Source organism: Phyllostomus hastatus, unplaced genomic scaffold (assembly GCF_019186645.2).
Source record: "Phyllostomus hastatus isolate PE091 unplaced genomic scaffold, TTU_PhHast_1.1 phas_contig_17, whole genome shotgun sequence".
Lineage (NCBI taxonomy): Eukaryota > Metazoa > Chordata > Mammalia > Chiroptera > Phyllostomidae > Phyllostomus > Phyllostomus hastatus.
Window position 1 is genome coordinate 16,989,214 of NW_025333664.1, and position 26,197 is coordinate 17,015,410.

A 26,197-nucleotide genomic window follows, 5' to 3' on the forward strand; every position below is an offset into this window, starting at 1 on the left:
GAGATGTTAAAAGTTGGCGACCAAGTTAGGGATACAGCAAGCAGCTGAAAAGAGAGATGGGTGGGAATTCACCCCAGCCCCAGGGCCTTTGCACATACTGTTCCTTCTGCCTGCATGCTCCTCTGTGACCAGTTTACCAGGGTAACTCGTGCCTCCCTCAGGTGGCAGTTCATAAGTCACCTCCTTGGGAAGTGTTCCCCAAATCCTTTCACTGGTTTAAGTCCCTGTGACTTTTGTGCCTCTCCTTAGTAACACATGACCCACTTTTCACTTAACTTTGTATTTGTGCAATTATATGATTATTGTCATGGGCTTTTCGTCTCTCTAGTACCCACCACAGAGTGTGGCACACAGTAGGTGCTCGATAAACAGCTGAACGAAGAGATTTCTGAGTCAGAATCTGGCAGGTCCAGAGATCAGGAAGCACAGAACACCAAGCTGCAAACTCCCCAGTGATGCCCACTGCCCTGCCGCGCCCTTCTGCCTCCCACTCCCCCACCCGCCGGTCCTCGCTGGCCCCGGCTCCCACCGCCCCTCCCCGCTCCCTCATCTTGGCAGCCCTGGTGGGTCATCACCTCACCTGGTGGAAGGCAGGGGCTGTCCCAGAAGGACCTGGGAGGCAGCCTGAGGTCTCAGCAAACACCAGGTGCGGAGTCAGGGGCCGTGGACTGGACAGAGGCCCTGCTCCACCTCTTCCCACTGCGTGACCCGAGGCAAGTCACTTCCCCTCTCTGGGCCTCAGCGTCCTCATCTGCAGAGCAGGGATAGAGCACACTCTCAGGGCCGTGGTGAGGGTGTGATGAGAAAGATAAGTCACCGTGACCGTGACTCGTGGGTCTTGATCTGTCGGGCTCTGATGCTGGCGGGCCTGGTGACAAGAGCTTCCAGACCTGACGTCCCCTTCCACCCTCCCAAAGCAGGTTACGAGCGTGAGCAGGGCTGGACAGGGCCAGGCTGTTAAGGAGGGGCTCTGGAACCAGACTCTCCGGCGCAGAGGCCGGCTGTGCCCCCATCAGCTGTGTGACCTCAGGCAGACGACCTAACTTTTCTCTGCCCCTCATTTCTTCCTCTGAATGGGCTGGGGTCACTGTGATAACCGAATGAGGCAAACTGAGAGAGTGCTGGGAACCTGCCAAGTCGGCTTTCACTGATCGCGTGTGACTCTGGACACGCAGCTGGGTGGGCTCCAGCTGTTCTCCGGGAGTGCCGCCGGCCCTGGAGTCAGTCCAGAATTTCCTCTGGGAGCCCTTGGATGGGGAAAAGCCCCCTTGACCAGGCGGGCCGCAGGCAGCACTGGTAGCCCAGCCCTGTGACCCCACTCCCTGTCTAAACCTCAGCCAGTGCCTGCACCCTCTGGGCCTGCGCCTGCGGTGCTACACAATGGAGGTGTGGCCTGATGCTCCCTGGGGTCCATCCAGCTCAGAGAATGTAGGGCTGGGGAGGCCCTGGGGAGACCTGCTCAATGGCCCAAAGGATCAACAGGGCCTCCCAAGGGACCAGGGGGCCTGGGGACAGGAATGGACAATTTCTGTGGCAAGCCAGTCCATTGAGGTCATGGTGCCCATCGGCACTCCTATGGCTGGCGTCCTGTGGGACTCACGACCTGGTTCCCTGCATTCCCAGGCTTGCGGGAGGCTGAGTCCCCAGCAGCCTACCCCCAGCCCACTTGCTCCCTGGCACCGCATTTGCAGCGCCCACTGTGCAGCTGGCCTCTGTCAGTCACTGCGGCGGGACACAGAGAGGGGCTGGCCAGGCCCTGCCTCAGAGGGCTCATGCCCTGACCAGGGGACTTGTTTGTGGGACTTTGAGGGAAAATAAAAATTGTAAAAAATATATTAAATTTTTTTAAATGAGGAACTTTTTAAGAGCCCAGATTTTCTTTACAATGAACTAAATTGTGAAGAGTGAGTTCCCTATCGCCAGAAGTAACCAAGAACAGGAGCTAGGGTACGTGGCTGATGTGCTGTGGAGGGAGAGGGAGAGTCAGCACTGGGCCTTGGAGGCTCTTCCAGCACCAGCTTGATGTATGTTCCCTCTCGGAAGGGGATGAAGGGAAAAGACAGCTCCTGGCCCCTAAGCTCTTACACTAACCAAGGAGACCACTCCCCATGGGAGCATCAGAAGAAGCATAAGAGGCCTTTCAAAGCCAGGCGAAGGTGGCCCGGGGCTCTCACTGCCATGTTGGCTGGTTTGTGAGGTTTGGTTTCTTGTGGGGGGGTGGTCCTTGTGGTTGATCTCAATTATACAAGTAGCAGGTGTCTGTGGAAAGGCAGGCAGGTGGAGGTTTAGAGCCGGCCTCCTGGAGCAGACGCCCTGTGTTTGAATCTCTGTCCTGCCACGGTGGCATGGGGCCCCGCGCCTCAGGCTGCTCCTCTGTCGCTGGAGGTCACAACGGCACCACGCCATGGGGCTGCGGGAGAGTCAGTGAGGCAAGTGCACGGTCACAGTTTCTTTCTGGGGTCACATGCAGTGGGGCTGTAAACTGGGGTCCATGGAGTGCCCTGGGCCATAAGCTCCCTGCAGCCGGGGCCAGAGCAGATTCCATCTCCATATACCCGGAGACCAGCAAGGCCCCTCCCTACAAGGTGACCGGGAAATATCTGCAGAATAGATAAAAGACTGAAGAGCGCAGACACCTGATTTGCATCCTGCTTTGCTCCTGCAACTTCGAGTTGTAGAGAACAAGTATCATTTCTGCAAGTATCATAGTCAAACCCTCTCAGAGCCCAGACCTTGTGCCAGTCCCTGCTACAAGCACCTGGTAAATACTGACTCATCGATCCCCACAATAATGTAGGAGGCAGACACTAATTGTGTCCCTATTTTACTGACGAGGAAACTGAGGCACAGAGAGGTTGAGGAACGTGCCTGAGATCACACAGCAAGGGTGCGACTGAAAAGAAGTAGGAGCAGGAAAATGCAATGGCCGGCAGGAATCGGGGCTTGCTCATGGGGTCCTGGGGAGGAACTCACGGACCCCACCTGCTGCCCTCGGGACCGCGGTCTCATGGAACAGCCAGGCGCCCTTGGCAGGCAGCGCCCCGAGTGGGCAGGGCAGTCAGCCCCACTCTGAAAGAAAGCTGGAAGTTCCGGGCTTCTGACAAAGCAGAGAGTGGCTGAGGAAGGACAGGCACATTTGGGGTGGGGTCTGGTCCCTGCAGGGCCGCTACCAGGCTGTGGGACCTCGGGAGAGCCTGTCCTCCTGGGCCTCTGTCCCCTTTCTCAGGGCAGGGCCCCGTCTCAGGGCCCAAACGCCCAGTCACCGTGAGTTGCTCGTTTGAGAACGGCCAACCCCACATCTCTCCCACCACTTGCACACTCCAAGGCAGAAATAGACCCTGGGGGCCCCAGGGGAAGTGGCAGGGGCTCCATACTGGGGTGCCTGAGGTTCCAAGAGGAAGGGGGCCCCTTTCCTCTGGAGAGCTGCTCCCAACCACAAGCTCCAGACAGAGGGCCTGAGCTGTCACTCCCAGGAGAGGTGTGAGGATGCGGCCCTACAGCGTGGCGCCTTCCGTGTCCCCAGTGCTTCATGCTCAGCGGGTCCCAACCTGACCTGGCATCTCTCCCTAAGGCTGGCCACCCCCGCCCCCGCAACATTGCTGTCAGGGCTCGTTTCCCATCCTCCCCCTATCTTTGTCAAATGCATCCTCTCCCACCCTATCTCCATCCCCACAGGCCAGGCCCCCCTCATCCTGGCAGGGGTGGGCCCTCCAGTGTACCCTCCTCCCAGCAGGGGCATCTCTGTAAACCACAGACAACTCCGCAGAGTGGGAGCTGCTGCCCCCCTTGCCCACAGCTCCCACCTGCAGAGGGCGCCCTGCTGGCTCTCACCTCCCCCACCCACACTGCTCCAGACACACAGATGCTCACAACATCCAGAAGAGTCCAGAAAAGACTGCTGTTTAGTCGTGCCATACCCACTCCCTCCTTCCTGACTCTGAAGAACATCACTTCCACCTCTTCTAAGGGTGGAAGGGAGGCCCAGAGCTTAGGAGTTAGAATAAGGACTCCAGTCAGGCCTGGGTTCCAGTCCTGGCTCTACTACTTATTAGCCAAATCTTCTTAGACAAATCACTCCACCTCTCAGTTTCCTCATCTTTAAGGTACCCCCTTATCTATGGGGGTACTAAGAAACCTGACATCCAAGAATTAAGTGACAGAGTCCATGTGCAGACGGCACAGAATAAGTGCTCAGTAAACAAGGCACAGTATTGTTTTTACCATCACAGGCAATAAAAGCGACAACATAAGAGGAAGCAGAAGTTGGGTAGCAGGGCCTTGAATGCCGAGCATAGAGCTGAGAACTTGACAAGCAGTCAATACTCAACTGTCCTGACAGCACAGTGAAGTGGGAACTAGAACTACACCCCTTTTGTAGATGGGACTAAGGTTCAAAGAAGCCAGAACTTTGAGGAGAAGCCAGAAGCCTGAGGCCACACAGCAAGTGAGTGCAGCAGAAACAGGATGCTCGAGGTTCAGGAGATGGTGTCAGGATGCACCTCTGGTGGCCCAGTCAGTGTGCTGACAGACCCCAGTGCTCCAGGCACCTCCCCCACCCCACCGCCATCACCACCCATGCCGCTGCACCCTCCAGGGAAGAAGAAGCATCATGAAGGAGTCCAAAAGACAGGCCTGCAGCCCCAGTGCCAGAATCAGAGGCCAGCTGGCCGCTTCCTAGCCATGCAGCCTGCAGAGGGCTTCAGCGTTCCCCTCATCCAGGAATCAGCATAACTGTTCCTAGGCCACTGGCCTTGTCGTGGGGGAAACATGAGCTACAAAGTGCCTGGTACATAGGAATTGCTCAATGAGTATTAGCTATTTTTACCATCATTGTGTTGGGGTTTTTTTAGACCCCGCTCCCTTTTCTAATCACTCTGACGATTAGGCAGACTTCCAAAATTCCTACTATGTGCCAAGCCTTGTGCCTGGCCCTAGAGGGATGGTATGGAGGAGTTGCTGGGAGCCCAGGCCTACAAAAGCCACCTGATAGGGGAAGAGTTCGGAAAAGACAAGCATGTCCACCAACTCACCTTACTCTAAGATACTTGCCAATGCAATGAGCTAAGAAATAGAAATGGAAGAAATAAAATGGAATTAGAAAAGAGAAGGTATTATGATTTGCAGGTGTTATCAGTGCAGATCTGGGAAATACAAGAGAATCTGCTGCAAAACTATTCAAGAAAAAGCTGATTAAGTAAAGTTGTAGGAAAGTAAAAGGCAATATCCCAAAATCAACAATGTATTTATATACCAACAGCAATCAGAAAATAAAATGAAAGAAAGCCTAGCCCTATAAAAATATCAATTCTTCCTAAATCAATCTAAACATTGATACCAATAAAACCCCTACAGGATTTTTTTAAACTAGGAAATTTAATTTTAAAGTTAATAAGTAAATGTATGTGAGTAGCCATGAAAATCCTAGAAAGAAGAGTAATGAGAGGGAAATAGCCCAGCCAGAGAGTAAAAATTACTGTAAAATCACAGTCCTTAAAACTGTGTGACAGCCGCACAGAAACAGACAAATCAAGGGAACAGTTAAAGAGGGCCCCCCAAATTGGCCCAAAGACACAGGAATTTAACATGTAATAAAAGCAGCATGTCATACCAGCGAGAAAAAGATGGGCTATTTTTAAACTAGAGTCGGGACCAGTGATCTGCCATCAGGAAACAAATAAAGTTGGATTTCAGCCTCACCCCATATGCCTATAAATTTCAGATCATTCTGAATCCCACAAAAACAAAACTATAAAGCTCTAAAAAGGGGACAGGAGAATAAATTTTCTAATCTCAGACTAGGAAAAGCACTTCCAAACATGGTACAAAACATGAGAATCATTCTTTTTTTTTTTAAGATTTTATTTATTTCTTTCTAGGGAGGGAAGGGAGGGGGGGAGAGAGAGAGAGAGAAACATCAATGTGCGGTTGCTGGGGGTTATGGCCTGCAACCCAGGAATGTACCCTAGCTGGGAATCGAACCTGGGACACTTTGGTTCCCAGCCAGCGCTCCATCCACTGAGCTACGCCAGCCAGGGCTTAGAATCATTCTTAAAATGATAAATCAATCTATGCAAAAATCTAAAATGTCTGCATGGCTCAATAAACACCATAAATTCAAAAGACAAACAACAAACTAAGAAAAAATATTTATAACTCATACAATGAACAAGAAGTTTTTTGCCTTTATATTGTCACTCCTACAAAATAAAAAATAATAATAACCACAGACAGCAAAAACCAAATGACTCTTAAACATATGACAACATGCTCGACCATACTTAGAAGGTTAATGCACATAAAAACTACACAAGCTACCCAACCACCTCAGACTATACATTCTTTCAAGTGCAAATGGTCCAGGATAGACCATATGCTAAGCCATAAAACAAGCCTCAATAAATTCTGGAGTGAAATCATACACAGTATATTAATGACCACAAAGGAATGAATTAAGAAATTAATAACAAAGAAATTTGGGAAATTATAAATATGTGAAAATTAATATATTCCTCAATAACCAATGAATCTAAAGAGAAATCACCAAAAAAGAGTAGCAAATACTCTGAGATGAATGAATATGAAGACACAACATATCAAAATGTATGGGATACAAAAAAAGAAAACTTAAGGGAAATTTATTATTGTAAAAGCCTACATTGGAAAAAAGGAGAAAGTCTCAAATCAGTAATATACCCTTCCACTTTAAGACAATGGCAAAAGATTTAGAGTGTCATCCCGACAAGCCAAGGTTGCAGGTTCAATCCCAGGTCAGGACACATACAAGAATCAACCGAAGAGAATCTCCACCCTTGAACCATGGCCCACTTTGTCCATCACCTTGCACTGAAGGCCCCCACACTGGTAAACAGTGCTGGACTTACTCAAAGTCTCAAAGGGCCACATTTTGGCCCTATGCCAAGGTTGAGCTGACTCCTCCAACCCCTGCTGAGATCCTACAGCTACTCAGAGCTTGTGAAAAGAGAGCCCACAGCGCTCTGACTGGTGGCTTCAAGCAGCTCACACTTGAGGAAGCGCTGCCGAATGGTCTGGTGGCCACTGAGGTGCAGATGCGGTTTTACGTCGGCGAGATCACGGGCAAGCGGGGCATCGTTGGCCGTAATGTTTGAAGACCAGTCATCTGTTTCATTTTGGTTTATTATTTGAACGTTCTTGGACCATGAGTGATCAGAACAGTATTTGCATTTAAAAAAAGATATGTTAAAAAAAAAGAATTAACCAAAGAATGTATAAAAAGCAGAACAACAAAATCGATGTTTCTCTCTCTCTCTCTCTCTCTCTCTCTCTCTCTGTGCCTCTCTCTAAAATCTATCAATCAATCAATAAAAGACACTGGCAAAAGAAGAGCAAACAAATCCTAAAGCAGGACTTCTGGCCAAGATGGAGGTGTATTGTAGGTAGATATGTTTTGCTTCCCCACACAACCAAAAGAAGGACAACGACAAATTTAAAACCATAAAAGAACCAGAATTGCCAGAAAATCAAACTGTATGGAAGTCCCACAACCAAGGAGTTAAAGAAGAAACATTCATCCAGACTGACGTGCCGAGACCAAGATATACGGCCCAAATGAAAGAACAGATCAAAACTCCAGAAAAAGAACTAAGTGATGAGGAGGTGAACTCTGCATCTGATAGAATTCATCTGAATTCTGCATCTGATAGAGCTGAATTCTGCATCAGCTTTGCAGGCCAAAAGGGGCTGGAAAGAAGGATTCAAAGTCATGAAAGGCAAAAACCTACATCCAAGATTGCTCTATCCAGCAAAGCTTTCATTTAGAATGGAAGGGCAGATAAAGTGCTTCCCAGATAAGGTCAAGTTAAAGGAGGTCATCATCACCAAGCCATTATTATATGAAATGTTAAAGGGACTTACCTAAGAAAAAGAAGATCATCAAAAATATGAACAGTAAAATGACAACAAACTCACAACTATCAAAAACTGAATCTAAAAAACAAAAACAAACTAAGCAAACAACTGGAACAGGAACAGAATCACAGAAATGGAGATCCTTTCTGGAGGGTTATCAATGGGGAGGACGAGGGGGAGAGTGGGGGAAAAGGTACAGAGAATAAGAAGCATAACTGGCACAAAATAGACAGGAGGAGGTTAAGAACAGTATAGGAAATGTAGAAGCCAAAGAACTTATATGTACGACCCATGGACATGAGCTAAGGAGCGAGAATGCTGGTGGGAGGGACAGTGTGGGACAGAGTGGGATAAAGGGGAGAAAAAATGGGACAACTGTAATAACATAATCAATAAAATATACTTTTAAAAATATCCCAAAGCAACTAAAAGGAAAAATTAAAGTAGAAATTAATGAAATATAGAAATAAAAAATAATAGAGAAAATCAACAAAACCAAAAAGGTTGTTCTTTGGAAAGATCAACAAAATGGACAGACTTTTATCTAGACCAACCAACAGAAAAGGAGATAAGACTCAAATTACTAAAACCAGGAATGAAAGAGAGGATAATGCTACCAACCTTACAGAAAAAAAGGCTGGAAGAGAGCGCCATGGACTCTCCACACCCACAAATTAGATTCCTTGGATGAAATGGACGAATCCTACAAAAACACACACTACACCAAAACTAAGACGAGACAGAAAATCGGAGTAAAGTTAAAACAAGAGATTGGATTCATAGTTTTTAAACTTCTCACAAAGAGAAATCCAGGCACAGATGGCTTCACCGGTGACTTCTCCCAAACATTTAAAGAAGAAATAATACCACTCCTTCACTTGGGAACTCTTCCCCCTGGTTCTATGAGGCCAGTAGTACCCTAATACCCAAACCAGGCAAAGACAGCATGAGGAAACTACAGGCCACTCTCTCTTAGGAACATAAGATGTAAATATCTTCAACAAAATACCAGCAAACTGGATCCAGTAATATATAAAAAGAATTATACATCATAACCAAAGGAAAATGACCCCAAGAATAGAAGGTTGGTTTAACTTCTGAAAAGCAATTAATGTAATACAACCATGCCAATAGAATACAGGATAAAAAACATATAATAATCTTGAGAGATGCAGAAAAAAAGTATTTGACAAAGGCCAACACCCTTTCATGACAAAAACACTCAACAAACTAGAAATACATGGGATCTCCTCAACCTGATTATGGGCATCTATGAACAACCCATATCTAACATCAAACTTAATGGTGAAGCACTGAAGGGCTCCCATAAGGTCAGGAACAAGACAAGGATGTCCAGTCTCACCACATTTATTCAGCACTGTACTGGAGGCTCCAGCCAGGGCAATTAGGAAAGGATATGAAATAAGAAGTGTCCAGATTAGAAAGAAATTAGTAAAACTATCTCTATTTGCAGATGACATGATCTTCTATAGAAATAAATTTCTAAGGATTCTGCTGAAAAAAATTATTAGAACTAATAAGTTTAGCAAGTTACAAGATCAATATATAAAAACAAATTGTTTTTCTATATACTAGCAATGAACAATCCAAAAATAAAATCAAGAAAGCCATTTACAATATCAAAAGAATATGTAGGAATAAGGTTAACAAAACAAAGTACAAAACTTAAACTCTGAAAACTACAAAAATCATTAAAAGAAAGTAAAGACCTAAATAAATGGAAAGACATCCCATGTTCATGGATTGGAAGATTCACCATTACTAAAATGGCAAGAGTCTCCAAACTGATTCACACATTCGACACAATCCCTATCAAAATCCCAGCTAGGTACTCAGTAAAAATTGAAAAACTGATCCTAAAATTCATACAGAAAGTTAAGGAACTCAGGATAGCCAAAGCTATCTTGAATGAAAAACAACACTGCTCAATTTGAAAACTTGCGGTGCCCTGACCAGTGTGTCTTACTTGGTTGGAACATTGTCCTGTAGACCAAAAGGCCGCAGGTTCAATTCCTGGTCAGGGCATATACCCAGGTTGAGGGTTGGATCCCCCGTAGGGGCACATCCTAGAAGGCAATCAATCGATGTTTCTGTTTCTCTGTCTCTCGTTCTCTCCCCCCTCTTCCCCTCCCTCTCTCTAAAAGCAATTTTTTAAAAGTCCTCAGGTAAGAATTATAAATAAAAAAGATTATGTAGAAAAAAAAAAAAACTTCCAGTAATCAAGACTACGTGGCCCTGGCATGTGTGGCTCAGTGAACTGAGTGCCAGCCTACAAACCAAAACGTCAATGGTTTGAATCCCAGTCAAGGCACATGCCTGGGTTGCAGGCCAGGTTCCCAGTTGGGAGGCATGCAAGAGGCAACCTATCAATGTTTCTCTCACACATCAGTGTTTCTCTTTCTCCCTCCCTTCCCCTCTTTCTAAAAATAAATAAATAAAATCTCTTTTAAAAAAAAGACTGTGTGGTACTCGTAAGAACATAAGCACCCCTAATGTTCATTTCAGTGTTATTTACAATCACCAAGATGCGGAAGCAGCCCCAGTGTCCATTAGTAGATGAGTGGATAAAACAACTATGGGACATTTACACAGTGGAATTCTACTCAGCCGAATTCATTTCACTCATATGTGGAATCTAATGAACAACCTGAACTAACAAGCAAAACAGAGACAGACTCACGGAGAGCAGGAAGACAGCCAGTGCAGGGCGGGGTGGGGAGTTGGGAGGGAAGGGGGTGGAGCGATTGAAAAGGGAAAAAGGACTCGGATGGACAGGACAACAGTGTGGTGACTGCTGGGGAGGGGGACGTGGCAGGGGTATAAGGGGCTAAATTGCAATGGAAAAAACACAATTTAAAAAAGTCCATGTGGTACTGGTATGAGGACAGACACACATCAATGGACAGAGTTTAGAGGTAGGAAATAAACCTTCACATTTACAGTGATTTTTGACACGGGCCCCTGTACGACTCCACTGGGAAAGAGCGGTCTTTTCAACAGACGGTGCAGGAACAACCGCACATCCAAACGCAAAACAGGGAAGCGGGATCCTCCCTCAAACCCTACACCACGATTGACGCGAAATACATCACAAACCTAAACATACCAGGTAAAACTTCTAAAATTCCTCCAAGAACATACAGGCATCGATGTCCCATCCTTGGAACACAATGGTTTCTTAGAGCACAAGCAACAAGAGGAAAGATAAACTGGACTTCATCAGCATCAAAAGCTTCTGTGTTCCAAACGACACCAGCAAGAAAGTAAAAAGAATCCACAGAGCCCTGACTTGTATGGCTCAGCTGGTTGGGTGTTGTCCTACAAACCAAAAGATAGGGGTTTGATTCCTGGTCAGGGCACATGGCTGGGTTGTGGGTTTGGTCCCTGGTCAGGATGTGTAGGAGAGGCAACTGATCGATATGTTTCTCTCTCACACTGATGTTTCTCTCTGCCTCTTTCTCCCTCCCTTCCCCTCTCTCTAATAAATAAATAAGTAACTAAATAAATAAAACCTTTAAAAACAAAAAAGAATCCACAGAATGTGAGAAAACATTTGCAAACCACATATCTGATAAGGAACTTGTATCCAGAATTTATATAAGAACCTTTACAACTCAAAAACAAAAAGACAAATGACCCAATTAAAAATGAGCAAAGGATTCAAACAGGCATTTCTCCAGAGAAGACATACCAATGGCTAATGGCGGCATGAAAAGATGCTCAGTGTCATCCATCATTAGGGAAGTGCCGATCAAAACCACAGTGAGGTACCACGGCACACCCGCCAGGACGGCTACAGTGAAGACAGACAGCAGGCTGTCGGCAAGGGTGTAGAGAAGCTGGGAGCTTCACACGCTGCTGATGGGGATGCAAAGTGGTGTAGCCACTGTTCTGGAAAACAGTCTGGCGCTCCCTCCAACAGTTAAACACAGAGTTACCACGGGAGCCAGAAGGTAGGCTCCTAAGTCCATACCCGAGAGAAACCAAAAAAGATAGCCGTAGAAAAACTTGCACACGAATGCTCACAGCGGCATCATTCATAATAAACAGAAAGTGGAAATATCCCCTATGTCCATGAATTGATGGATGGATAAATAAAACGTGCTATACCCATGTGATAGGATATTATTTGGCGAGAAAAAGGAGCAGAGCACTGACGTATGCCACACCGTGAATTAACCTTGAGGACATTACACTGAGTGGAAGAAGCCAGACACAAAAAACCACGTCACCAACCACGGCGGGGGGGGGGGGGGGGGTGGGCAAGACGCAGCGTGCAGACGATGGGCTACAAGGCTGTGCACTTGACATCTGTATGGTTTTATTAACCAGTGTCACCCCAATAAATTCGATTTTTAAAAATTTAATTAATAAAAATATCAAGTTCATGAAAAAAACTACACCAGAGGCCACAGTTCATCTATTAGATTGGTAAAGACCCAAAAATGCTATGGCAACCGTGTTGGTGAGAGTGCAGTGAACCAGACGGTGTGGCGTGAGGGTCCATCAGCACAGCCTCCCTGACGGATACTCTGGCAAAATGTACATCAAAATTACAACTGCACCCACCCTAAGACCTGCAACTTGGGCTTAATCCCAAGGGCATTCGCACCCATGAATGCTAAGCATATGACTGGGGTTGTTCATCGCAGAATTGTCTACAACAAGCAAAGACTGGAAACAACCCAAGTATCCCTCGCTAATTAAATGAAGCAGGTTCCCCATCCACACAACGAGTACTACGCAACCGTGAAGAAGAAAGAAGCGGCACAAAGTGGGCTCCCAAGTTCGCTGACAAGGGGACACAGGTCTGCCATGTGCTACCATGTTTTAAAACTCTGACATAAATGCTTACATATGCCTGGATCTCCCTCGAAGATACAGCAGAAACGCCTCTCGGCGGATGCCTCTGGCAAGGACACCTGGGCACAAGAGAGAGCTACTCTCCCCTATCTTCTTTTGTCCTGTTTGAATTATTTTTTTACTGTTGTGTGTATTAATGGATTTTCTTTCCTTTTTAAGAAAAAATACAGGCTTACCTGGTTTCAGATCCTGGCTTACTCTCTCATGGCGGGGCAGTCACTTCCTTCTCTGAGCCTGAGTTCTGCAAAGGGAGGGGTAATAAGAATGTAGACCTTGCAAGGCTGTTGTGGAAGATTCAATAAGACATCGCAGGCCCAGGGCCCCCCACCGAGTGTGGCTCCTGGTAAGAGCACGGTCCTAGTTGGTTATTCATATGGTATTGCGTACACCAAGGGGCACTGTGACAAGTGCCACAAGACAGTCTCAGACCCAGTGTTCAGAGCACCAGCAATTCCCTCCAACCGGGAGAAACTGGGAAGGCTTCCTGGAAGAGGCAGCCTAAAGGACAAGGAGTTCCACAAATAGAGAGAATGACTGGGTATGGTGCTCCGGGCCAAGGTCCTGGAAGTAGGAAAGCCTTGGGTATTGATTCAGTCATTGTGCACCGATTGGCTCCTTCAACAAAGCTTAGCTGAGCACCTACTATATGCCAAGCATTATAGTGGGAAAGACCAACAAAAGAAGGATTGGCTGGATCAGCCAAGGGAGGAACTACGGAGAGTACGGTGATGGGGACAATGAGAATAGGGTCTAGGGCCTCTGCAGGCCCAGGTGCTCACAGAGGAAACCAGGAAAAGAAGGCTCAGAGAGGGAGAGCTGCTGCCTGAGGTCACACAGCAGGTGTGCAACCTCCAAAAGCAGCCTCTCTCAGCTCTGCCCTCTCCTAGTCCCAAAGGCCAGAGAAGAGAAAGCCTGTGGGGGTCCTCCCAATGTGCACCCAGCTAAAGGTAGGTACAGGTGCTCTCTAAACTGGGGGTCCACAAAGAGGAAGGACAATTGGTCCTCAGATGATAACAACATCTCACTGATGAGCAGAGGGACTCCGGTGTGCCAGGCACCCCGTGAAGAAGTGCACACCATGCACGAGCCCAGGTGACCCCACTGCAGCCCTACGTGGACAGCCCCACTTGGCAGATGACAAAGGTGAGGCACACAGAGGTCGAGCTGCTTGCCTAAGGTCACCCAGTTCATAAGAGACACCACCACCAGGCGGGCCTGGATTGTCCAGGCTTCAAAGCCTCGTGCCCCAGGGCCCATCCCCCAAGAGAGTCACAGGCAAGGCCTGTATCAGTGATCACACCCCACTCCAAAGGGCCCAGGTGCAAGGTGTTCTCAGTCAGTCCAGGAATGTCTCCTGAAAACAACGTCTCCCAGGGGTGGGAAGAGTGGCTGGTGGAGGTTGTGGCAGGAATGTATGGGGGTGGAGGAGGGAGGAAGTGGTGGTGGGGATGGACACAGCCCCTTGGCAGCCATTGTTCTGCCTCTGGAGAGGGGAGCAGGAGGGCCCCATCAGGCACCTTCCCGAGCCAGGTGAGGAATGGCATCGCCAGGTAAGGGTGTAGCATCATGGTTGGGGCGTCCCTGCTGTGACCCATGGGAGGAGTCTGGGAAAGTCGACCAAAACCTCCTTCAGTACCGTAGAGTCGCCCACAGTCATTCCTGGGCAGCTGCAAAGGCCAACGAGGTCACCCATGTGAAGTGCTAGACACACAGGCCATGCTTGGTAAATGGGCCCTTCCTATTGCTGCTCACAGCCCTATTCCCATTGTCACCGTTCAACTCCCCAGTTCCCGCCAGGACCCTGCTACGCAGGGACAATCAGCCCCACCTTTCAGAGGAGGAGTCAGAAGGAGGCTCAGGAAAGTCAAGTCAGGTGCCCAGGCCACTACCCACGACAGCAGGGAGCCAGCCAGCTGGGAATCCCGGCTCTGCTGGCCCCAGGCCACTGTCAGCCCCTCTCCCCAAGGCCACTGGTCCCAGCAGGCTCTCCCTGGGTGTCCTTACACCAGGGACTGCTACACAGGGCCCCTTGGCCAGTGCATTTTCCACACAAGGAAATGGAGGCATACCAGGGAGAGTGGCTGGCCCAAGGCCACTGAGCCCAAGAAGGACCACTTATGGAGTGAACACAGGACCCCTCTAAACCTCCAAGGCTGAGTCCCCCACTGATGCCCCACCCTTCCTCACCACAGCCCTGTGGGGCAGGTACTGCCAGCACTGGCCCCGCCCACAGAGGGGCAAGCTGGGGCCGGAGCCACACGGGAGAGGGCACTGCCCCATGGGCCCATTTCACAGATGGGGGCTACGTCCCTTTCCTGCCTGTCCTGTGACCTCCCACACTAGAAGGGATGCTCCCCATGGGCAAGGATCTTCACCTGATTCCCTTTTTCTTCCCTCTGACTCTCAAAAGAATTATTTCCTCAACTGGGGTGTTTTTTCTACAGGTGACTTTTGGGGGGTATTTTATTGACAGGTCAGAGGAAGAGCGAGGGGTAAGGGTCCCCCCTCCCATGCATCACCCAGGAGCACCCATCCCTCCGCAGGAGGCAGGAGGCCCAGGAGGCTGCTGGACTCCAGCCATCTTGGAGGCAGACAGGCATCCTAGCCCACAGGCAGGCTGCAGTAGGGGCGACCTCCTGCTCCTGCTGTGTGTTGATGTCTGTGCGCTGCTGGTGCTCCAGGGTCAGCTGGAACGTCACTCGGCTGGGCTTCAGTGCTGCTGACCAGCGTGTGGATCTGTGCCAGCTGGGCTCCAAAGCCTCCGTGTCGGCCAGCGTGCCTTCCAGGGCAGCTTTCCCGCTGAGCAGGGACCACAGCTCAATCTCTAGGATCTCCAGCCCCTGCAGGCCGTGGTGCAGGTCCGTGACCTCCGTCTTGCTAATCTGCATCTGCTTCATGTGGCCGGCGACTTCCCAGTTTAGCGCCTGCGTCTGACTGGTGAAGCAGGCTTCGGCGTCCTTCCGGTTCTTCGCAGTCAGGACCTCACGCTGGCTTCTCTGGTCACTCAGGACCTTGGCTAGGTCAATGCCAGGAGCAGAATCCCCCTCCGCACTGATCTGGCCACCCAGCTGCCCCTTCAGGGCACTGAGTTCCTCCTTGTGGCTCTTCCTCAGGCAGGCCGCCTCCTCACTCGGGCCGGGGGTGTCCAACCTCGGCCTGTGCGCCGCACGCAGTCCAGGATACGGCCCGACACAAAATCGTAAACTTACTTAAAATATTACTTAGTTTTATTAGTTAGATATATACATTTTTCTATTTTAGTGATCTCAAACTTGGGACCTGCTCGACGATTTTAAAGATTATCAAAAGGGCCACTGTATAATTAGGGTTATGATATGAGGAACCACACAGATCTTTCTTCTTTTGCTCATCAGTTTTTGTTAATCTTTCTGCATTTCATGTGTGGCCCAAGACAGCTGTTCTTCTTCCAAAGTGGCCCAGGGATGCCAAAAGGTTGGACACCCCTGCCTCAGGCCTTCTACCTGCATCCCCAGAGCGGCTCTGGCCAGGGTCAGCTCCCTGCGCAGGCCCTCGGTGTCAGCCTTCACGCTCACGCGCATGCAGAGCCTGCTGCGTCTTGAACTTGGTTCGGAAGTCATCTGCAGCCAGAGAGGCACTGTCGATCTGCAGGACACTCTTGGCATTCTCAGTGGTGACAAGAATCTTGTCCCACAGCTCCTCGATGGTCTGGCAGTGGTGGCCAGAGTTGCAGCTGGCCCGGGCCCTGCTTCCGGTACCGGTCACGGATCTTCACCTCCAGGTCCCTGTTGGCCACCACCAGAGCAAAAATCTTCTCCAGGTAGGAGGCCAGGTGGTCGCTGAGGTTCTGCATGGTCACCTTCTCGTTGCCCTGCAGAAGCTCATCAGACCCAGCCAGGGCATCCACATAACTGCCACTGCAGCCCCCAGAGGAGGACGAGGTGGGTGGAGGGCACTGACACACCACAGCCACACAAGCCCCGATGGATGTGGGGTGCACGGTAGGTGTCTCCCGCTCCGAAGCCCACGGTGCTGCCGCCCAGGCCCCGTAGGAGGAGGAGGCCAATGACCGGTGATAGCTGTAGGAAGTCACAGCAAAAGAGGATACGACGATACTATTGGAGGAGCTGTGGCCAGCAGGAGGAGTCTACAGGTGGCTTTTAATATAGAAAAGACTGCTGCTCAAGGGAGGGGGGGGGGTTGAATAATGACAGGAGTAATAGCTAATATTCATTTAGCATCTACATTTTACAGATGGGGAAAACTGAAGCACTGATGGGTTAAATGATGTGATTAAGATCCCACCCCTTAGCAGCTGAGTGACAAGTCCCTCCCACTCTGAGCGTCTCCCTAAAGAGGGGCCCCTGGAAGAAGCCTGAGGCTGGGCTTTTCTTGGTAGGGTCCAGGGCCAACTTAGCCCCCTTCCCCAGATTCAGCGCTGTCCACTGCTCGGGTGCAGGCCGGTCGGGGGGAATGGGGCAGGCTCATGAGGGTGTTGAGACTCACAATTTTCCCCCTCGTGTCCTCCCACCTGGGCTGTATGCCACCCCTTCGATGCCCCCAATGACCCTGGAGCAAGCCACGACCATGCTTATTTTACACTGAGGACAAGGGGGCACCAGGGACTGCCACAGCCAGGCAGCAGAGGGCAAGGATGCCAACCCAGATCCCAGGGATGCCAAAGCCCATCCTTTCTCCACTGCATCTACAAGGATGCATGGGAAGGGCAAGCCAGGAGGTGGGCACAGCACATGCAAAGGTCCTGAGGTGGGAAAGTCAGGTGTGCAGGGACTTAGCAAGTGAGAGATCCGGACTAAGTGAGTCCCAGCCTTACCAGACTGCTGCTGGCCTTTGGGACAGGTGTGAGGAGGTCTGAGAGGGGTGTGCCCAAGCCTCACCAAGGCAGAGGCCAGCCCTCCGATGAGGATGTGGGTGCTGAGGCTAAAGATAAGATCTTGGAGCACCAGGCTCCAAGTGAGGGGCTGAGATGGAGCTGGAAGAGGAGGTGCTGGCCCCAAACCCAGGGGCCAGGCAGGCAGGTCTCGGGGACCCAGCCAGGTACCACCTGGCCTGGCCTGGCCTGGCCTGGCCTGGCCTGACCTGACGAGGGCGGCCCACCACAGGGCTGGGTGGCAGGCCTCCACCAGGGTCACCGTGTGACCTTCGGCAACTCATGCCTGCTCTCGGGCCTCGGCAGCTGCACCTGGACAGAGGTCCTGGCGTGCCAATGACTCCTTAGCAGACCCCCAGTATCAGGGGGTGACCACAGGGAATAATGAAGTAACTAGTTTTGTTCCCTCCCAGCCTCCCCAAGGTCATCTCTCCTGGGTCCTCCCAGCTGCCGCACCCCCACTAGCTGATGCCTGATGGGCCTTGGGGGGACAGTCACCAGCCGGCCCCTGCCCACAGTGCCTTCTGTTTCCTGCCAGCAGCTCTGGCTGCGTCTCCGCCGTTGAGAACACACAGTGCCCCCTCCTCCTCCCCCCCACACACACAGTAACTCCCTTCAGGGACACTGGTGGGCAGGAGCAGCTGGGGGCCAGGCCCCTCCGCACAATCAGCCCGAGCTCAACCTCCCCTCCCCCACACTGAAAGCCCACAGGGGCCCAGGATGTGCGACCTTGGGAAGAAAATCCAGCCTTCCCTCTATTCATCCGTGTAAGGGGGTCTCTGGCAGATCTATGAGGAAGAGAGCATCTGAGCCTAAGGTTGGGGACAGTGGTCAGCAAGATGGCCAAAACCACTAAAGCTCCTGCCTGCTGCTCACAAGGTCAAGGCCAAGGTTGAAGGGGGAGTGTTGCGTGCTCTCTCCTCCCTACCTTTTGACCCTCCCTTCAACTCATAATCACCCTCCAGCCTCCAGATCTTGGCACACGCTAATCCCTCCCCCGAGTCGGTGTCCCCGCCACCCGAGAGCCCCAGAGCACCCTGGGCAACGCCTGACCTTGCCCCCCCCCCGCCAGCTGAGACAAGTGCCCCCTTTTTACGGGCTCACACAGCCCCCACCACCTGGGGATTAAGAGCAGAACTGCCTAGGTTCAAAACCCAGCTCTGGCCCTTTCTAGCTGTGTGGCCTTGGGACGTTATTTCTCCTCTCTGTGCCTCCATTCCGTAAGAATAACAACCCACCTCCAAGGACTGCGGTGAGGTGTAAATGAATGCATATTCGTGAAACACTGATAACAAAGCCCAGATCCTCGCAAATGTTTCATACGAGTTTGCCGTCCATCCGTAACGGTAGCGGCTGTTATTTTTTGAGTGCCTACTGTGTGCATGCCAGGCCCTGTGCTCAGCATATTACCTGGATCTTCTGAGGAGCCTGGGAGGAGGGGTCTTTGTGAACCTCACTTGAATGGCGAAGAGAGGGAGGCCCAGACCCACCTCAAAATATACTGGGGGAGGAGGGGGTTCTTGCTGGCATTAAGAAAGTATCGCTCATTTCTTTTAGATGGATTACGGTTTGGGGGCTGGTTTCTGAACAGGAGCCCTTGTCTTCTAGATTTACACATGAAATACCACATGCGGGATTTGCTTTAAAAGGACACAGGATGGGGCAGTGGGGCAGACAGGCCATGGGTTGGTGGTGTTTGGGGCTCAGTGATGGGTTTGTGGGGGATCAGCACACTAATATGCCTCCATAATAAAGAGTTTTAAAAAGATGATTAAATGAAATAACGCAAAGACAATGTTTGGTCCCCTTCTCCTCCCCACCCACTCCCCAGCCTGGGCAAATCAGTGTGGGCCCCTCCCCTCGCTGGACTACCCCTGCAACCCACCTGCCTCCGCCCTCGCCCCGCCCCCCAGTCTGCTCTCCACGTGGCAGCCAGATGTGCTGGGAGCCCTCCCACAGCCCCCATCTCTCTCAGGGTTAAAAGCCAACATCAGAACGTTCCAGAGGCCCTCCCTAGTTGGCCCCCCAATCTTTCTGCCCTTTTCTCCCTCCATCCTGCTCCTCGCTCCCTCTGTTCCCCTGGCCTCCTGGATTCCTACACGCCAGCCAACCCCCCTGCCTTAGGGCCTTGGAACCGGCTCTTCCTTCTCCCCACACTCCCTTCCCTCGGGAGCAACGACAGTCCGCCTCCCCCCTTGGAGGGGAGCTTCTGGGAGGCGCCTTTCTTTTCAGCCCACCCTCATGATGATCCGTCCTCCTGCGCCAGCCAGCATTCCCACCCCTTCCCCGTCACATTTGGTCTGTGGCACTTGTCACCCTCTCACAGGCCGAGTGCACAGTGTCCTCACTTGTTGTGTTTACGTCTCCCCGCCTAGAATGGCAGCTTTGCAAGAGCAGGAGCTTTTGTCTGGTCGGTTCTTTGCTGCACCTTCAGCCTCCAGAACAGGCGTGTCCAACCCACGGCCCACGGGCCACATGCGGCCCAGGATGGCTATGAATGTGGCCCGATGGCAAATCCTAAATTTCCTTAAAACGTTATATGAGATTTTTGAGTGATTCAGTGTCGCAATGTATTTAATGGGTGGCCCAAGACAACTCTTCTTCTTCCAGTGTGGCCCGAGATGCCACAAGGTGGGACGCCCTGCTCTAGGATGTCGTCCGGCACACAGCAGTGCTCGGTACACATCTGTGGAAGGAGGGAGGGAGGAGTGGGTGGAGGGAAGGATAGAGGGATGGAGGGGTGGGTCCCACCCACCCACAGAATGAGGAGGTCCAGGCCTCAGACCTGGGTCTGTCCAGCCCCACCTCAGCCTATGCCCCAACCACGGGACTCGCCTGCCACTGCCTGGCACGCCCGGCGGCAGAGCCCCTGACCGCCCTCACACACACACAGCGGTGTGCCCATCTGCGATGACTCCAGGCCCCAAGCCCCGCCCGGCAGGAGCTGGGACCCAGACCAGGGACCAGGGGATGTTTGCTGAATGAGGGAGGACGAGTGACGAGCCAGCCGGGCCGTCTGTGCGCCAGAACGTGTCTGGTCCCATGTTCACGCTGCAAGCACGCTAGGGGCTGGCAGGCCTCAAACCGGCTCTGCCAGTGTGGCTGTGGCGGGGCAGGACGCTGCAGGCTCCAGCGGGCACTGGCAGAGAGATGGAGGGGTGTGCCAGGGACCAGACCCACAGCCTCTGGGGAGGGCAAAAGCTAAGCAAGTGGACCATGGAGCTCCCACCAGTTCCAGCCCCTGAAACCTCTTAGGTGTCTTCCAGGACACCAGGAATGGGACTCCCTTCCAGCCTTCAAGTCCTGGCCTGCACGGTAGAGGGCACGATCCCTTCCCACCAGGATCCAGCCACGGTCTGGAAGCCTTAGAGGGCAGGGCAGGGCCCAGAAGTGGGGGCGCTGGAGCGGCACCAAGCAGCAGGAGGCCTGGTGAAAAACCCTGCTCTGTCCCGAGTGCCGCGTAGCCTTGAGCCAACCCTGTGCCCTTTTGGACTCAGTTTCCCCATGTGGAAGGTGGTGTTCCAGGGGCCTTCAAACCCAAGGTGCTCAGTCATCTACAAGAGGCCACTAGGCCTCTCCAGCCCTGCCCCAGAGCCCAGCTCCAGAGGTGGGCGGGGCCAGAGACCACACTCGCACTCGGGTCCTCCCTCGCCACAGAGACAACAATAGTGCCTGCTGATCACCGGACACTCGTAAGCCTGGCATCAGGCTTGGCGCTTTGCACGCACTGCTGCATCTGGTCTTCCCTGTTGCACTGTGAAGTGGGGACCATTACTCAGTTTTCTCATCTGTGAAATGGGAAGGATCCTGCCAGTTTCATCCAAGGTGTACCATCGCTCAAAGCCACAGGAGCTGGAGGAGGTGGTCCAGCCCTTGGGACAAAGTGGGGAAGCTGCAGGGCCTGTGTGCCTCTGGATGGGCCAGGGGCGCGGGGAGACACCGTGAGCTGGAAGCCTACCTTGCTCGGTGGCAGGGCCTCGGCCCCTCGTTACCAGCAGCCCCAGAGGAAGGATGGTCCTCCCATCTCCCACGGAACCCAGTCCCAAGCCCTGTCAGTCCCACCTCCAAACATATCCTGAAACCCCCTTCCTTCTCTCCCATCATGGCCACCCTCTAGTCTAGGCCCAGCCTCTTCCTCCAAGCTGGCCACCTGGGTCAGAGAGCCTTTCAGAAATGTCAGTGTGAACCAGTCACTCCTGCTTAATTTGCCTCACAGCCCCGACGCTCCGACTAAGGACAAAGTCCTCCCAGGGGCCTCCAAGGTCATACAGTGAACTCTACCAGCCCCACCCCCTTCTCTCATTCTGCTTCCACACCGGCCACTTGCCCTTTGCCTGAGGACCCAGCACACCCCAGCCTCAGGGCCTTTGTACATGCTGTTTCCTCCACCCAGGGCACACTTCCTCTGGGTATCTACGCACCTAATCCCTCACACCTACTCAGAGAGGCCTTGCCTGACCACCTGTTTAAATGGCAACACACCCAGACAGCTCTGCTCTAAGAGTCTCACTTTAAAAGCTACCTCCTCACTGAAGGCCTTTCTGACCTCCCCCAGCCCAAGTGAGAAGCTTCAACTTCTCCTTCCTAGCACGAACACAGGTCTGACACATAATTCACTGTATGAGTACATTCTGATGAGGACAGGGGCCACTTCTGTCATGCTCACAGATGAATACTTTGTAGTGGGTGTAATATTCAACGTAGTTAACAGCTGGGACACTTGGGCACCATCTGGTCAGAATGGACACTGGCCAAGAACACAGGATCTAGCATGGAGTACTTGCTAATGAATGAATGAATGAACAAATGAACAAATGGATGGATGGACAGATGGATGAGTGGGTTGTGGGTGGATAGGTAGGTGGGTCAGTGGGTGGATGGATGGACATATGGGTGGTAGATGAATGGGTGGATGGATGGATGGGTGGATGGTGGATGGGTGAATGGATGGATGGATGGGTGGATGGATGGATGGGTAGGTGGATGGGTGGGTGGGTAGGTGGATGGGTGGGTGGGTGGGTAGATGGATAAAGAACAGGGCACACGATGGCCTGAGACTTTCCAGAGATGCCCGTGGCCCTGAGAAGGTGACCCAGAGAAGGAAATGGCCTTCCCAAGTTCACCAGCCCGGCTCTGGCCCGAGCAGCTGCAGCCAGCCTGGCCACTCCTCCTGCACGACCCAACTCTCATTTCCCATCCTCTCAGTCCTTCCCCCAGGGAAACTGGGTGAGGAGGAGGGGCAGGCGGCCCTCTAGTCCCAAAGGGGGAACTAGGAGGGGGGCTTCCAGGCTCCATCTGTCCCACCACAAAGGGGCTTTGTCCTCAGTGCTGAGAGCCTGGGGCAGACAGGAAGCCACCCTCAGCTGCGCGGCAAGCCCCAGAACCCCCAATAAGCTGCACCGATAGTTCCAAAGCCCGATCACAGGAGCTGGCATGGTACTGGGCACAGCCCTCTGAAATCTCAACAGTCCTCCCTGGGAGCCCTAGGAGCAAGGCTCTGGGGTGACCCCCACTTCTGCAGATGGGGACCCCGAGGCTCGGAAGGGCAAAGTTACTTGGCCAAGATCTCCCAGCAGCAAAGAACAAACCTGGAATTCAAATCCAGGCCCACCTGGCACCAGAGTCTTCAACTATAGCTCTCACCTCACCTTGTCTGGACTCAAACCCTCTGGGTTTGAGAGGACGGAGGGGCCTTCCTAGAGGCAGGAGTGGGCAACCATGCCCAGCCCTTCACTCTAACGGGGGGACACCTGCCTTGGCGAGGTCACCTAACAAGGGGAGGAGGCTGAGCCCGAACCCAGCGCCCCTGCCCCACACCCAGCCCACGTCCCAGGCGCTTTTGGAATCCGCCAGCCAAGCCCCAACAAGTCCCCAGCACTTCCTGCTAGGCTGGGAATCTGCAGGGGAAAAAATATACCGGCAGACACACCACACACGAGCGGGGAGGGGCAGCCCACCCTCGCCCTGCTGTTCGCCCTGCAACCCCAGACCTGCCATGTGTCTGGCTGGCTAGCACCCACCTTCTTTCCAGACCCATCTGTGTGCTCTCCATGCAGCCGCCACAGCCACCTCACCGAAGCCACACTGCCAGTGGGGTGGCTACCCTGCCCACGGTGTCAGGCAAATCAGTCCTACCTGGGAGTCTCTTCTCGCTGCCCCGGGACAGCTTGTAGACCCCGCAGGCCCTCAGGGCCCTCAAGGCCCTCCGCCGGCGGGCACTGGTCACCTCTCAGGTCAAATCCCTGCCACTCCTCCCACAGGAGCTGCTCCTGCCATGCCTTCAGGCCCTTGCTCAAGCTCCACCTCCCCTCAGAGAGTCATCCCATCCTTCCAGGTACGTCACAAGTACCACTTCCTCCAGGAAGTCTTCCCTGACCCACTCCCTCCAAATCCCCAGACCAGGCCCTACCTTCTGCCCCAAGTGAAGGTCCTTCTTTAAAAAAAAAAAAAAAATCCTATTCTTTCTTTCTTTCTTTCTTTCTTTCTTTCTTTCTTTCTTTCTTCATTTATTTATTTTTAGAGAGAGGGGAAGGGAAGGAGAAAGAGAGGGAGAAAAACAGCAGTGTGTGGTTGCCTCTCACTCCCCAAGGGGACCCAGCCCTTAACCCAGACATGGGCCCCAACCGGGAATTGAACCAGCAACCCTCTGGTTTCCGGCCAGCACTCAATCCACTGAGCTACACCAGCCAGGGCCCAAGTGGGGGTTCTTGATCCCTCCATGGGCTGCCATCACTTGGCAACAGTAGTTGAGCATCTGAGCCCAGCCTGATCCTTCCCTCTGTCCTCTCTTCACACCTTCAGCAGGGACCTCAGCAGGAGGCCTGGCCAGCTCCCAGCAGCCCCGGCAAGGGCTGCAGTCCTTGCCCATCAACCTAGTCATCTCCTAGCTGCACCGCCCCCTCCCCAGGCTGTGCCTGCTCATTCCAGACTACTTCCCACCTCCACATCTTCGCCTGCCGCCCGTTCTCCCGGCAAGACCTCACTCTTTTTTCCTCCTGAGCTCCAGTTCACCTTTTAAGTCCCAGGCCAAATATCACCTCCTCTGGGACGCCCTTCTGGCACTGTAATGGACTGCCACAGTTCATAGGGCACCTGCCCATGGCAGGGCAATGATCAGCATCTGTGTCAGGCTCCCCACGGGGCAGGCTGCTCCCAGAGTGCACCTCTGGGATCCCCAGTACCCAGCAGAAGGACCAGACATCACCAGCAGGTCATGGCGAGTGCAGCCGCCAGCTCCCTGCCCAGAGAACCCAGGGGCAGAGGCCAGGATCGGCTGCCCGCGGCCGTACCGAGTCCTGCTTCGCCCACAGACCTAAGGTATGGGCAGAGTGGGGGGGCCTCTGCAAATGGCCAACTGGTAACCAAACCCACGTCGTTTCTAAAACTAGGGCACAGGAAAGAAACGGGAACAGCAGAATTGTCCCCAAATAGAACGGTGGCTCATCTGGTTCCAGGGCCTTCGGGAACACCTGGCGGGCATGGGGGTGGGGACGGCAGGTGGCCACTCGCAAGGATAGAAAGGAAATCCACCGTTTGGAGGGCAGGGAGGGCGGCCTCACTGCCACCGGCACTGGGACCCTGACCACTTCCCCCAGGGTCAGGCCACGTCCCGGAAGGTGCAGGGTCCTCTCGCACTTACCTCCACCCAACCACAGGGGGGTCCCCAAACTGTCCCACTGCCGGGCCTCGCTCACGTGGGTCCTCTGCCTGGACTGCTAGTCCCCTCCTTCGAGTCAGAACCCTGCCAGCCTCGTACCCTGACCACTGCCTGGCATCGGCAAGCGTGTGAGCAGAATGAGCTTATCGAGCCTTCCCAACCTCCCTGCAAGGGAAAGACTCCTGTGCCCATCTCACAGATGAGGAAACTGAGGCTCAAAAAGAGAGGCCACTGGCCCAAGGCACACAGCAGAGGAGGCAGGTGGACCGGGTGACGTGGTAGGTGACCTACCTGGGTGCCAGCAGCCACAGGGCACCCAGCAGCCCAGCGGGGCCTAGTTCAGCCCCCAACCAGGCCCAGACTCAGGGACTTGGAGACAAAGTACACGGGGCACGGTCCCACCCACCTGGGCAGATCGGGAGCCACTAACTCCTCCCAACCCCCACCCTAGGGCGCTACTGAGTGAGGAGCCACTGGTACAACGTGATGGAACTGTCTCCTTGACAAAATGCGCAGATGAGAGAACTAGGTCCCTGGAGGGGACAGTCTCCCCATCTGGAAAGTCGGGTGTGTGTGCCCCGGGAACCTCTGGCTGTGACACCTACTGTGGCCTGGTGGCCCTTCTTCCCTTTCTCTGAATCTCAGTTTTCCTATCTGGAGAATGGGTTCACCATTCCACTCGTCTTTGGGTTGATTGAATTATAATAAAATAACAACCACCACTTGACAGAGCTTACTATACACTGGCATTGCTGGGAGGGCCTTGCACCATACCTCGCTTGATTCCTAGGACAAGCCCACGGTATGGAGACTGCCATTAAGCCCATTTTTCAGATGGGAAGACCGAGGTGCAGCAAAGTGAGCTGATTCACTAAGCCACACAGCTAGTGGATGACAGC

At 52.4% G+C, this 26,197-nt stretch overlaps 1 protein-coding gene and 2 pseudogenes across 5 annotated transcripts in view; 1 reads left to right on the top strand and 2 right to left on the bottom strand.

Moving 5' to 3' along the window:
• The window catches only part of SRC (SRC proto-oncogene, non-receptor tyrosine kinase), a 54,564-nt gene that overhangs the window by 20,470 nt on the left and 7,897 nt on the right, over positions 1 to 26,197 (bottom strand). For 3 of the 5 annotated variants that reach the window (XM_045832907.1, XM_045832904.1, XM_045832908.1), the window contains exons 2-3: positions 12,948 to 13,012; positions 581 to 751 (exon numbers count right to left, since the gene is read on the bottom strand). The gene's annotated coding sequence lies outside the window, so the exon portion shown is untranslated. Of the gene's footprint in view, positions 1 to 580; positions 752 to 12,763; positions 12,783 to 12,947; positions 13,013 to 23,776; positions 23,874 to 26,197 lie in introns of those variants that run through there. The other 2 variants (XM_045832905.1, XM_045832906.1) reach the window with 2 other exon arrangements.
• On the top strand, positions 6,817 to 7,127 carry LOC123814831 (annotated as a pseudogene).
• On the bottom strand, positions 15,246 to 17,339 carry LOC123815018 (annotated as a pseudogene).